Raw genomic sequence first — 15,678 nt, 5'->3', positions numbered from 1 at the left:
CATGGTCCATCACATGATCTTTTACCATGGTGATGGATCATGTGATGACCGGAGTGACGTCACCACAGGTCCTTTTAACCCCTCCAGCGCTATTGTACTATGCATTCTGTATTCAGAATGCTATTATTTTCCCTGATAACCATGTTATAAGGGAAAATAATAAAATGATCGGGTCTCCATCCCGATCGTCTCCTAGCAACCATGCGTGAAAATCGCACCACATCCGCACTTGCTTACGGATGCTTGCGATTTTCATGCAGCCCCATTCACTTCTATGGGGCCTGCGTTGCATGGAAAACGCACAATATAGAACATGCACAAGTGATGCGTGAAAATCACAGTTCGTGTGCACAGCCCCATAGAAATGAATGGGTCCAAACTCAGTGCAGGTGCAATGCGTTCACATCACGCATTGCACCCGCGCAGAATACTCGCCCGTGTGAAATGGGCCTTAGGTGTTCCACAAGAATTAATGGAAAATAGAGATACAATTTCAAGATTTCACCTTTTTGGCCGATTTTCCATTTTAATAATTTTTTTCCAGTTACAAAGCAAGGGTTAACAGCCAAACAATACTCAATATTTATGGCTCTGATTCTGTAGCTTACAGAAACACCCCATATGTGGTCGTAAACCATTGTACGGGCACACGGCAGGGCGCAGAAGGAAAGGAATGCCATATGGTTTTTGGAAGGCAGATTTTGCTGGAATGTTTTTTTGACACCATGTCCCATTTGAAGCCCCCCTGATGCACCCCTAGAGTAGAAACTACAGTTACCCCATTCTAGAAACTACACCCCTCAAGGTATTAAAAACTGATTTTACAAATTTTGTTAACCCTTTAGGTGTTCCACAAGAATTAATGGAAAATAGAGATACAATTTCAAAATTTCACTTTTCTGGCAGAGTTTCCATTTTTATAATTTTTTTCCAGTTACAAAGCAAGGGTTAACAGCCAAACAAGACTTAATATTTATGGCTCTGTTTCTTTAGTTTACAGAAACACCCCATATGTGGTCGTAAACCGCTGTACGGGCACACGGCAGGGCACAGAAGGAAAGGAATGCCATACGGTTTTTGGAAGGCAAATTTTTCTGTCCCATTTGAAGCCCCCCTGATGCACACCTAGAGTAGAAACTCCAAAAAAGTGACCCCATTTTAGAAACTACGGAATAGGGTGGCAGTTTTGTTGGTACTATTTTAGGGTACATATGATTTTTGGTTGCTCTATATTATACTTTTTATGAGGCAAGGTAACAAGAAATAGCTGTTTTGGCACCGTTTTTATTTTTTGTTATTTACAACATTCATCTGACATGTTAGTTCATGTGGTATTTTTATAGACCAGGTTGTCATGGACACAGCAATACCTAATATATATTTTTTTATATACTTTTTTTTATTTATGTAAGTTTTGCACAATGTTTTCATTTTTAAAACAAAAAAATCATGTTTTAGTGTCACCATAGTCTGAGAGGCATAGTTTTTTCAGTTTTTAGGCGATTATCTTGGGTAGGGTATGATTTTTGCGGAATGAGATGACGGTTTGATTGGCACTATTTTGGGGTGCGTATGACTTTTTCATCGCTTGCTATTACACTTTTTGTGATGTAAGGTGACCAAAAATAGCTTTTTTGCACCTTTTTAATTTTTTTTTTTTTACGGTATTCATCTGAGGGGTTAGGTCATGTGAAATTTTTATAGAGCAAGTTATTATGGACCTGGCTATACCTAATATGTATACTTTGTTTATATCTATGTAAGTTTTACACAATGATTTCATTTTGAAAACAAAAAAATCATATTTTAGTGTTTCTATAGTCTGAGAACGATAGTTTTTTTTTCTGTTTTTGGGTGATTATCTTGGGTAGGGTATGTGATTTTTGCGGGATGTGATGACTGTTTTATTGACACTATTTTGGGGTGCGTGTGATTTTTTGATAGCTTGTTATTGCACTTTTTTTTGATGTAAGGTAACAAAAAATTGTTTATTTAGCAGTTTTTTTTTTACAGTGTTTACCTGAGGGGTTAGGTCATGTGATTTTTTTTATAAAGCCGGTCGATACAACGCAGCGATACCTAATATGATGTATACTTTTTATTTATTTATGTAAGTTTTACACAATAATATCATTTTTGAAAAAATAAATAAATCATGTTTTAGTGTTTCCATATTCTGAGAGCCATAGTTTTTTCAGTTTTTGGGTGATTTTCTTATGTAGGATCTCATTTTTTGCGGGATGAGATGATGGTTTGATTAGCACTATTTTGGGGCACATATGTCTTTTTGATCGCTTGTAATTACACTTTTTGTGATGTAAGATGACAAAAAATTGTTTATTTAGCACAGTTTTTATTTTTTACTTTTTATAGTGTTCATCTGATATTTTTGAGGTCATGTGATATTTTTTATTGAGACGGTCGATACTGATGCGGCGTTACCTAATATGTATACTTTTTTTTTGTAAGTTTATGTAAGTTTTACACAATAACAGCTTTTTTTAAAACAAAATAAATGATGTTTTAGTGTCTCCATATTCTGATCCATAGTTTTTTTGTTTTGTTTTTTGGGCGATTGGTACTATTTTGGTGGGCATGCGCCTTTTTGATTTCTTGCTATTGTACTTTTTGTGAAGTAAGGTGACAAAAAAATGGTTTATTTCGTTTTTTTAACTTTATTTGAGGGAAATTATTTTTTTGTTTATTTTTACTTGAAACTTTAAAAAATTTTGGGGGCAAACTTTATTTTTCAACTTTTTTTTCACTTTATTTTTTGTCCCACTTTGAGACTTGAACTTTTGGGGGTCTAATCCTTTACAATGCATTCCAATACTTCTGTATTGGAATGCATTGGCTGTATGAGTAATACAGTGAGTATTTCTCATACAGCTTCTGGCCTGTGAGATCCAGGGGGCTAGATCTCACAGGCTCATCACAGGAAGGCAGAGCGGATGCCTCAGGAAGGCATTGCGCTGCCTTTCATGCCATCGGGTCCCCCCTACAGCCCCACAGGGACCCGATGGCACCACCAGCCGCCGCCGCAACATTGAAAAGATGCAAACCACAGGTCTGAATTGACCTGCGGTTTGCGGCGATCGACGACACGGGGGGCCACAGGACCCCCCACACATTTAGCCAAGGTGCCTGCTCAATGATTTGAGCAGGCACCGGGTTCCGATCACCGCCTGCCGAGCGGCGGTGATCGGAAATACACATGACGTACCGGTACATCATGTGTCCTTAAGTATCGGACAACATGCCGTACCGGTATGTCATGTGTCTGGAACAGGTTAAATGACCTTTTACGCCATGATGTACATCTACATGATGGCATTATATCACGATCGGCGTGACTATCACATACGTGACACAGAGGGAGGGAAAGAGGAAGACCCTGCCCAAGTAAGAGGGAAGGTGGTGACCCCTGACTCACCTTGCGGCTGGCACCTGGCTGCCCTGACGTCCCTAGACGGGTTCCTCACCCGTACGCCGATCACGTGCCTAAAACCCTGGCTTTCCCTAAGATGAGCCCTAGATAGTGAACAGGGCGGTGGGAACACTAGTCCGCACCACTAGCTCTAAAGGAAAACACCAAGGGGAGGACAGACAATACAGACTCAACATATAATCCCAGGTGGGCGACAACAGGAGACAACAAAAAGCCCAACAGGGATCCGGAGGGTAGCACTCTGGAACAACAACCAGGATTCACAGCTCCAGTGGGTCAGTATAGAAGTCCAGGCAGGAAGCTCTATAACTGGCAACTAGAGAAGTGTGAGAGGAGAATATAAGGAGGTTGGGAGTGGCAGACAAGAAACAGCTGAGGAGGAGAAGCTACGGATCCCTGAGTGAGACAAAAAGGATTGCAAGGCAAACACAGAAAACAATCACTAAGAAACAACGTGATCTTTAGACATAGAGCGCGCAGCCACCCGCTGCGACTTCCTGACCCCGGGTATAACGGAGTCAGACGTGGCTCTTGACACCCTCGTGACACATTAACAGTGATGAAACAGGCTCAGAAAGTGAGCAGATGTCTGAGCAGCAACTGACCTCCTGCTGTAACAATTGAGGATGGAGATAACTCTGATCCTGTCTGTTTAAACCCTTAAATTACATTAATAGGGACTGTGGCATCTAAGTGGTCTTACAGAAGCATTGTTATTGACATTGGCACCTTTCCTCAATGAAAGCTCCACATCTGCCATCTTTGTACACTCATTAGATCTTGCCAGTAGTAGGGCCTAATAAGATGCAATCATTGGGTTGATTGCAATACAGAAGTACTGAAATATTTTATATGAGCAATCAGATCCCATATCTATACTACAGAAAAGAACAGAAATGTAAAAAGATCAATAGAACATGTTAAATTTGTGTCCAAATCTACATATTTAAAAATAATAAAAAATTGTACAAAAAAATAAGGTGCTTCATTTGTCCTGAAAATTGGTATTTTTTTTTTTTTTTATATTTCTCTCCCCCCTCCCTATGCTATTAAACCAAATGACAGCAATAGCAAATAATGTCAGAGTAACGCTGACATACTATATATAGCTCTGTGTAAACCCGTGCATGATGGTGTTAATAAACGGCATGTTTAAAAGCACACTCTGCCATGCTATGCCTTTTCATATCAGAAATCTTCCCAAAATTGTCCCTTATAAGGGGCAGATGTTGTTTAAACACACACTCAGTGTGATGGGAAAAAACTGTAGCTTGTTGGCACAAAACATCCAAAAATTATACCTAAACAGGTGAAGATCCCTGCCTCTGTTTATACACAAAGTTAATGTCAGAATAAAAATTAGCTCATTCTTCACAAGTGTTCAAAAATTATGCCTTAACAGGGACAGAATGCCTGATTACAATAGGGACATTCGGGTCGGCAGCCCCGGGCCCAGAACTGCTGGGGGGCGCAATGCAGACCCGAACACCCAAATAGTGCGGCAGGGCACGGGAGTGCATAGTACCCTGCCCCGCCACCGATCACCATAGGCTTCAGGCCTAGTAGGCACAGGCGTGCGTGATAACGTCATTGCGCGCGCCTGTGATGGGCGCAGCACAGTAAAGTGTACACGCCTGCCATCGCGCGCCAGGACATAGTTGATTATTTAGCTTTTATTTTTATTTTTTTATTTTATGTGCCAACTTTGGGGGACATGGGGGGTATACACAGGAGGACATGTGAAGAGACAATGCATCGGGGGGGAAATTGTAGCATGGGGGAAAATTACTATGTGGAGGAAAAATATGGTGGGATTACTGTGTGTGGGGAAATTATTATGGGAAGGATTACTATGTGGAAGAAGGGGGGAAACTATTGTGTGGGGGAAATTACTGCGCAGGGGCAGTGTGGTGTAAACTACTGTGTGGGGGAAGTGTGGGGGAAACTACTGTGTGGGGGCAGTGTGGGAGAAACTACTGTGTGGGGGCAGTGTGGGAGAAACTACTGTGTGGGGGCAGCGTAGGGGAAACTAGTGGGGGGCAGTGTGGGGGAAAGTACTGTGTGGGGGCAGTGTGGGGGAAAGTACTGTGTGGGGGCAATGTGGGGAAATTACTGTATGGGGCAGTGTGGGGGAAACTATTGTGTGGGGGCAATGTGGGGGAAACTGCTGTGTGGGGGCAGTGTGGGGGAAAAAAACTGTATGGGGGTGGTGTGGGGGAAACTGCTGTATGGGGAAAACTACTATATGGGGCAGTGTGGTGGAAATTACTGTGTGGGGCAAATTACTATGTGGGGGAAATTACTGTGTGGCGGAAAACTACTATATGGGGGAGTGTGGGGGAAATTACTGTGTGTGGGGAAAATTACTATGGGGCAGTGTGGGGAAAATTACTATATGGGGGTAGCGTGGGAAGCCTTGCTATTGGGGAGTCACTGTAGGGGCAATTCTATTATTTCTGGGGACACTATACAGGGATTATTACCTGGAGCACAATATAGGGTGTTATCATGACTAGGGGCACTCTAGGGGACATTATAGCTGCTGTAGACACTATAGAGACATTTGGGGTAATTTATCAAACTGGTGTAAAGTAGAACTGGCTAAGTTGACCATAGCAACCAATCAGATTCCACTTTTCATTTTTGACAGCTCTTTTGGAAATCCAGTTCTACTATACACCAGTTTGATAAATGACCCCAATTATGTCTACTGGGATCGCTATTTTTTCAGCAGTATAGTACCTGGGGCATTCGGGAGCACCACGGGCACAGTGTTGGGAGTGGCAGCAAGAGGACATTGTCGGGACACTAGGATGGGGAGGTTGATGGAAAATTTTTGAAATCTAACGTGTCTGTATTACAAACTCTGTAGAGATGAGATGCGGCTGAAATAATTTGTCATGGTGGTCTAACGGAGGAGAAGAGGAAACAGAAAGTCTACATGACTCCTCCAAGTTTTTTTTATGATAATTATATGTATTTTCAATTTGGCAACCAAATTTTTCAGTTTAGGAGCCAATTTGGGGTAATTTGGGGCATTTTTTATTTTTTTTTGTCTGGAGATGTCATATGGCCGAGGAAGAGACTGTGGCGCTCACGAAGCACCGCAGCCTCTTCATACAAAAAATAAAAAATAAAAAAAATAGAGGGAGGGGCCCAAGTTGGTTAGACAGCCCCGGGCCTATCATGCATTTAATCCGCCCCTGCTGGCCATATTCATACATGCACAAGTGTGAGGCCTCTTGCACATGACCATATGGCTTCTTCAGTATTTTGCGGTCCGCAAAAAATACGGATGACGTCCGTGTGCATTCCATTTTTTGCAGAATTGAACAGCTGGCCTCTGATAGAACAGTACTATCCTTGTCCATTATATGGACAATAATAGGACATGTTCTATCTTTGAACGGAATGGAAAAACGGAAATATGGAAACGGAAGGCATCTCTGTTTTTTTTTGCGGATCCATTGAAATGAATGGTTTCATATATATGGTCCGTATACCGAACGCAAAAAATGGAACGTAAACAGAAACAAGAGGCCTTAGCGACTGTTCACATCTTGTTTTTGCTGCACATCAAGTAGATACATTTAAACATACAGTACAAAAAAAGGTATACAAATGTATGCAATTTTGTGGTTATCATTTTTTTTAACGTATATGTTAAACAAATGTGCATACAGTTCAATATGTTTGTGTCTTATATACTTTTTTTGCCTTTCTCGTTTTAAATAAAGATTTTAAATATATCAAAAGAAGTATCTGGATATAAATGGATACGTTTAACGGATGGAAACATATGGTCTTACATTTCCATCTGTCTCCAAATTCACTGCTATGTAAAAAAAAAAATTGTATACACTTTTTTTTTTTTTGGGTGGATATATTCAAGGACCCTGAATATATCCACCATACTAGTTCCCATTCACCCTGGTAGCAACTATCACTAATAGGGCCAATCCCCTTGTCCCTATAGGGCTATTTAGGGTTCATTTATTAGGGCCAGATTCCGGACGGGGCCACCCCTTGCGGGGAAAGGACCCCGTGTTAGGAGGTTACCTAGGGATTCATAGGCCAAGTAGGGCATCAACAGGGACAGTTTTTCCCTGTAGCACCGTGGCACCAGGTACAACTGAACAGAGGACGTTTTTTCAGACTCGAGAAGCTCCTCCACCTCCTGTGTATTGGACTACAAGGTCCTGATTGGCACCACTGGTAAGATCTACCCTTTTTTCCGCCTGTTGGCATTCCCTTAGGTCTATGGCACCCTGCCAAAGACTCTATTTAGTGTTTATTTTGTTGATCATTTCTGCTTCCCTGTACAGTTGTCAGTGGACTTGACCGTTGGTGACTCACCCACGTGGGTCCCCCATTGTTGCTTGTTGTCTGTCTAGTTTGTCTGGTAGGGGCTCTCCTTCCCCATTAGGGATTTTAATAGTCCTAATAAACTTTAGCTTTTAATACGTTACTGCCCCTTATTTTTTCATATTTCCCGTCACTGAGCAGTATATCCTGGGAGAGTGCCTGCGCATTATCTCCCCTTAGGGACCCCCTCTTTTTTCTTCCCAGTACATAAGAATGTAAGCCTATAGCTTGCCATTCTGGCCAGCATGCACGAGGACCCAGTTCTTTTCAGCTCCATTCTGACTGAGATGATTGGATGTCATGACCAGTGTCATCATCATCGTCTAGCTCTTTCACCACTGACTCCTCCTGCAGTGGTAGCTCCTCATCCTTATCCTCCTCCTTCATGGGAGTTTCTCCTTGTGGGTCCCCAATTGCTTCAGGTTGGCTAAAAAATGCATAAGCTGTTCTTTTGTCATCATTCCTTGCTAAATATCAGGGGAATTACTTTTTCAATGCTGCAGTTGTGGCCTGAAGTAGTCTGGTGCATGGCAAAGTCATTCACAACTTTTCGCTGATCGTACAGATGCCCTAGCATCTGCAAGATGAAATTCCAGTGAGTTGGAACATCATGGATTAAGTGGTGTAATGGCAGACAGTCCTGTCACTGCAAGTATAACAGGGAGTTCCTTGCCACATGAGAATGGCTGAAATGCGAGGACAGTCTCCTAGAGACTGCCACCACTCTCTGCATGGCAGTGTACTTTTTAAAAAAGCGTTTTGCCACTTAGTTTATCACTTGCGCCATGCAGGGAGCATGTGTTATTTTCCCCAATTGAAGTATGGCCACAATGTTCTGAACATTGTTTCTGACTAGCTTGCCCATTTGGAGTTGACAGGGAGACAGCCAGAAAGATGTTTGCTGCTTGATGCCCTTTAGCAAGTAATTGGCTGTGTGGCTACTCTTGCCCAAGCTGATCAGCTTTAATACCTCATGGCAAAACTTCACTTTACACATGTAATAGGAGGGAGAGGGAAATGATCTGCTGCTGTTGGGGACGAGAGGATGTCCATGAGGGAGGAGGTGGAGGAGGCGGATACGTTTCTGGTGTGGGAAACAGACTGAAACAAATGTAGAAGTGCCAATAGGACCTGACCCATCAGCAAATACATCTGATAGTGACTAGTTCTCCCTCCCTCACTCTCTTTTCCTAATTACAATTCTTAATATACCCTAAATAAACAAATAAATGCCCTATTTGTAACAGCGGCTGCTGTAAACGACTGTTCCCATGCCTCTCGCCGTGGTCCCGGGGGAGCTGTGCCCAGCGGTGATCTGTGGCCGATGCTTCTCATTTCACCGCTGTGGTCCTCTTGCTGTTATTGCTTTGAGGATTCCGTTTTACAGCTTCAACTCTTGGTAACACCTCTGCTCGCCTGACTACGCTTATACTTTAGGTCCACCCAGACCAGCTGCCACTGACTCAGGGATTGCTCTGGAGTAGCCCCTGGCAACTACCCTAATGGCTCAAGTCTGTCCTCACTATCCGGTGCTCTAGTGAAAACCAGGTAGTTGCTTAGAAACGCCCCTCCAGAGTATAGCCAGTCAGTGTCACAGTGGGTTCACACACACTGATCCGTGACATTATTCTCTCCCTAATGCCTTTCTATATGTCCCTATCACAATTTATAAGTGGTTCCTGTTTGCAATTGCTTTTTGGCAGAGCCGTTCTGCACAGGCACCTCCCTGCCTGCTGCCCCCCTGACTGTCTGATCCAGGCTGTCCTTCAGCTTCTGAGCCCTGTCTACCACTTCTTACTAGCGTCATGTGACCATCTGACAAGCGTCATGTGACCTTCTTCCTTCTTTGTGGTTTTGCCTGCCAACATGCACAGTAAAATGGTGCTGCACCATTCATCTGAAGCAAATTAGAAAAGCTTTGGACTTGTTTTTTAGACAAATTATTGTGAAATTCATAACAAATCCAGTTAGTTTAGAATTAACTCACTCATCCTTAGGCCTCCTGCACAGGACTGTTCCCCCCCCCCCCCCCGTTTACGGTCCGTATACGGAAGCATTCATTTCAATGGTTCCGTAAAAAAACCCTGAATGTACTCCGTATGCATTCCGTTTCCGTATTTCCGTTTTTCCGTTCTGTTGAAAGATGGAACATGTCCTACTATTGCCCGCAAATCACGTTCCGTGGCTCTATTCAAGTCAATGGGTCCGCAAAAAAAGGAACACATACGGAAATGCATCTGTATGTCTTCCGTATCCGTTCCGCTTTTTGCGGAACCATCTATTAAAAATGTTATGCCCAGCCCAATTTTTTCTATGTAATTGCTGTATACTGTATATTTTGTACCAAACTTTGTGGCTGTTCTGCTTTTTCTGCAGATCATTCGATCTTATGACACTAACTCTTAAATATCTACAGACAGCAATAGCAGAAACTAAGACTGAAATTCGCTCCATTGAAGTACAACTCCAAGACATCGTCTCTACAGATGAGTACAAGAAATTACAGGACAAGCTCTCCACGACCACGGCTAGAAAAGACATAGAAATCGCCAAAAGGAAGAAGTTCCTAAGAGACTGCGATGACTATAGGAACAATAACGTATACAACTGGGCAGAGAGAAATCAACAGATAAGAATAAGATCCTCATCAATTGACTCACAGCGATCCACGTCCAGTGGAGAACATCTACATCACCAAAACCGTAATCAACGCAGGACCCGAGGCATCAACTGAGGACATCGAGGCGGGGAGGTTGGTGGTCACCAGATTTCTACGATGACAATTCGCTCCCAGGTAGATATACCAAGCACAACCACACACTCACTGGTGATTAACATATGAACGAGGAATCATTAAGCCCAGCTGAAATGGAACTACTACAGAAAGGGCTATCCTTCTGTCCTTCATACCACTTGGACACCTTTCAGCTGAACTTCGCCTGAGGGCACATTTCTCTAAAGAAACCCTCAGAACCACACAAACAACACCAACCAAAATATAAATTACTGAGCTGGGCCTACGTAATAAGAGCACTTTCTCTCCACCTAAAACATACCCAGCAATAGAAACATTTATAAATCTAATCCAGCGAGATATTGAGCGATTCAGACAGGCGACACATAGAGGCAAATACAAATACAAAAACAACCTCACCAACACTGAAAGACAGGCACTCCAAACTTTAAAAGAATCCAAACACCTTATACTGAAACCAGCCGACAAGGGAGGAGCACTGGTGGTGATGGATAAGTCCAAATATATAGCAGAGATCCAACAACAGCTACAGGACATGTCAGTCTACAGAGAACTTAAAGGTAACCCCTCCTTATCCATCATTAAAACCATACAGGAAACCCTCCTACACTATCAAACCCGTAACATGATAGACACTAAAAATGCTGACTTCCTCATGAAGTCACATCCAATCATGCCAGTGTTCTATATCCTGCCCAAAATTCACAAAAACCTGACCAACCCTCCGGGACGCCCTATAGTAGCCTCTACAGACTCGCTGTTATTACCACTTGCCATATTTGTAGAAAAAGTCCTAACCCCACTAGTAAAACAGACTAAATCCTTCTTACTAGACACTGGGTACTTCCTCAAAATCATCCAGAACTTTGAACCACTCTCCACAGAACTCTTTCTAGTCACATGGGACGTCACAAGTCTCTACGCATCCATCCAACATCAAAAGGGTATCACAGCAGTACACAAACTACTACTCAATCATAAACAAGACAACGAGATTATCTCTCTCTGCATCGACATACTTAAAATCATTCTGCAGAACAATGTTTTCCTATTTCAAGACACATTCTACATGCAGATACAGGGGACAGCGATGGGGTCCAATGTGGCCCCCCCATGCCAATTGCTACATGTCAGATGTCGAGGAATCATATATCTATAACAATCCACTTTTTCAACAGTACAGTCGCCTATGGAAACGATACATAGACAATGTATTTTGTATCTGGCAGGGGCCCCTTGAAACACTTCATGAATACCTCACTAACATCTACCCAGAACTAGACTTCACCATGCATTATGACAAAAAATGTGTTAGTTTTCTGGACACCTCCCCACCGATCTCTTCTGCAAACCGACAGACAGAAACAACTTATCAAACTTTACCAGCTTCCATCCTTCCACCACAATGAAAGCACTCCCTGGCTCCCAACTTAGACGGGTACAATCCATAGTGACAGACCCTACCATAAGAAACAAACGAGAATCAGAAATGGAAAATAGGTTCCGGGAAAGAGGCTAACCACAAAAAATACTCAAAACACCAGATACCAAAAACAAATGTACCCTACTAGGAAAACGTATCCCCTTTGTCTACAAATTTCACCCCAGCACCAGGAAAGTAATCAATATAATCAAATCTCACTGGCCCCTCCTACACAAAGCGTATGCCAAAGTAGATGAATTCAAGAATCCGATACTCCCATGCAATCAAAGGCCAAAAAACCTCAGAGACCTCCTTGTTAGGGCAGACATAGGACCATCCAAACCCCCACAAAGACAAACCCTCTTACATACATGGAAAACAGGTACCTTCCCATGCTTGCATTGTGCACAGTGCACAAATGTACAAAGAGGACCATCTTTATCCCATCCCCATATAGGCGAACCTTTCAAAATCCAGGGCTACTTTACATGCGAGACTGATTTTGTCATATATACTATCAAATGTCCCTGCGGTCTTATGTACGTGGGGGGAACGACACAAACAATAAGGGATAGGATTTGTCAACACAAATCCACAATACGCCGTCAAAATCTACTGTTACCACTTCCATACCACTTCAATGAGGCACAGCACAGTATTTCACAATTAAAATTCCAAATAATCGAACATATCCCAACATCAAGAAGAGGCGGTGATTGATCCAAGATGCTGAAACATAGGGAGGCGTTTTGGATCCATACCCTACAAACCATGACGCCAAAAGGACTTAACGGGGAATACGAGGTACAAGCCTTTATCTAATAAAGATCTATATCCGGACAATAACCACATGGATTTTTTCTCCTTTTTCGCACGCTTTCTCTTTCGGAACATTGGATCAGGAACACACTTCAATCACCTGACAGTATCATACTGGAGGGTCTCCACTACTACCAGACGAGGATGATACACTATCATAAGGACTATAACAATTGATTATATTCTATAATATTCTAATATATTCTTTCCTTAATTTCCTCGGGTCTCATGAATACTACACTACACTGGGGCGATATAAGTGATGTATTTACTTGTTTAAAAAAATAGGGAACCTATTAGGTTAATAAAAAAATATACATATTGTTCTTAGGCCTCTTTCACACGAGCCTGATGGATTAAGTCCCGATGCTTTCAGGGTGCGTTAAGGGAAACTCACACCATTTTACAAGCAAGTTCAGTCAGTTTTGTCTGCGATTGCTTTTAGTTGCTCAGTATGTTCTGCACGGGTGCCACAGTTTTGATGTGTTTTTCATGCACATGACAAAAAACTGAAGGTTTACAAACAACATCTCTTACAACCATCAGTGAAAAACTCATTGCATTCGAACTCTCCTGCATAACGGAAACCGGACAGATCTGTTATACAGGCCATAAACTTCTATTATGACGGGATGAATAACGGAATGCCTCTAAAGGCATTGCGTTATGCATTCCGTCATGAAATTGCGTTATGGTCAGTGGTAACGGAATCCATAATGCAATTCAGTAAATACCACAACACAAACCAAAAATATTTTTCAAAATATGAAATTCGCTCATCCCTAGTGAGAACCCTTAGAGGGAACCTGTCACGTTAAACATGGTGTCTGAACTGCAGGCACCATGCTATAGAGCAGGAGGAGCTGAGCAAATTGATATATAGTTTTGTGAGAAATTATTGTTTTCATGAGAAATAATTATTATTATTATTAAATGATTACATTATGGACTCAAGTCAAGGAGTAAGTCCTATCAGTGATTGACAGACATCTTTCTATGATTGTATACAGAGGTAGCTGTCAATCACTGATAGGACCGTCTCCTTGACTTCAAAGCCCAGAATGAGCAGAAATTTAAATTAATCTATTACAAATTATACTGAATCTTTTCCCACAAATTTATGTATGAACAGGGATGAGCGAACTCGAACTGTATAGTTCGGGTTCGTACCGAATTTTGGGGTGTTCGTGACACGGACCCGAACCCAGACATTTTCGTAAAAGTCCGGGTTCGGGTTCGGTGTTCGTCGCTTTCTTGGCGCTTTTGTGACGCTTTCTTGGCGCTTTTTGAAAGGCTACAAAGCAGCCAATCAACAAGCGTCATACTACTTGCCCCAAGAGGCCGTCACAGCCATGCCTACTATTGGCATGGCTGTGATTGGCCAGAGCACCATGTGACCCAGCCTCTATTTAAGCTGGAGTCACATAGCGCCACCCGTCACTCTGCTCTGATTAGCGTAGGGAGAGGTTGCGGCTGCGACAGTAGGGCGAGATTAGGCAGATTAACTCCTCCAAAGGACTTGATTAATCGATCGATCTGCAGCTGTGCATCATTGAGCTGCTGAAATTCAATTGCTCACTGTTTTTAGGCTGCCCAGACCGTTTGTCAGTCACTTTTTTCTGGGGTGATCGGCGGCCATTTTGTGTCTTGTGCGGTGCTGCGACCAAGTGCATCCAAGCTGCGACCAAGTGCATTTAACCCTCAATGGTGTGGTTGTTTTTTGGCTAAAGCCTACATCAGGGTGAAGCTGTCACACCAAGTGCATTTAACCAGCAATAGTCTGTTTATTTTTTGGCCATATACTACATCAGGGGCAAGTTGCGCCTGTCACCAAGTGCATTTAACCCTCAATGGTGTGGTTGTTTTTTGGCTAAAGCCTACATCAGGGTGAAGCTGTCACACCAAGTGCATTTAACCAGCAATAGTCTGTAAATTTTTTGGCCATATACTAAATCAGGGGCAAGCTGCGCCCGTCACCAAGTGCATTTAACCCTCAGTAGTGTGGTTGGTCAAGCTGTCACACCAAGTGCATTTAACCAGCAATAGTCTGTTCATTTTTTGGCCATATACTACATCAGGGGCAAGCTGCGCCCGTCACCAAGTGCATTTAACCCTCAGTAGTGTGGTTGGTCAAGCTGTCACACCAAGTGCATTTAACCAGCAATAGTCTGTTCATTTTTTGGCCATATACTACATCAGGGGCAAGCTGCGCCCGTCACCAAGTGCATTTAACCCTCAGTAGTGTGGTTGGTCAAGCTGTCACACCAAGTGCATTTAACCAGCAATAGTCTGTTCATTTTTTGGCCATATACTACATCAGGGGCAAGCTGCGCCTGTCACCAAGTGCATTTAACCCTCAATGGTGCGGTTGTTTTTTGGCTAAAGCCTACATCAGGGTGAAGCTGTCACACCAAGTGCATTTAACCAGCAATAGTCTGTTCATTTTTTGGCCATATACTACATCAGGGGCAAGCTGCGCCCGTCACCAAGTGCATTTAACCCTCAGTAGTGTGGTTGGTCAAGCTGTCACACCAAGTGCATTTAACCAGCAATAGTGTGGTTATTTTTTGGCCATATCCCAGTCTAATTCTGTCACTAAATCCATACCGGTCACCCAGCGCCTAAATACTAGGCCTCAAATTTATATCCCGCTAAATCTGTCGTTACCGCTGTACTGTTGTTGCTGGGCAAGTTATTTAGTGTCCGTCAAAGCACATTTTTTGTTCAGGGTTGAAATACAATTCCCAATTTAGCAATTTCATAATTTAGTGGTTTCTGCTATATCAGAGCTATTTGAAATCTATCCCTAAAAGGGTATATAATATTCAAGGTGCACATAGGGTCATTCAGAATAACTTCACACACACG

This window comes from Bufo gargarizans, chromosome 2, assembly GCF_014858855.1.
Source record: "Bufo gargarizans isolate SCDJY-AF-19 chromosome 2, ASM1485885v1, whole genome shotgun sequence".
Classification (NCBI taxonomy): Eukaryota; Metazoa; Chordata; class Amphibia; order Anura; family Bufonidae; genus Bufo; species Bufo gargarizans.
Note: the sequence above shows the minus strand (reverse complement) of the source record.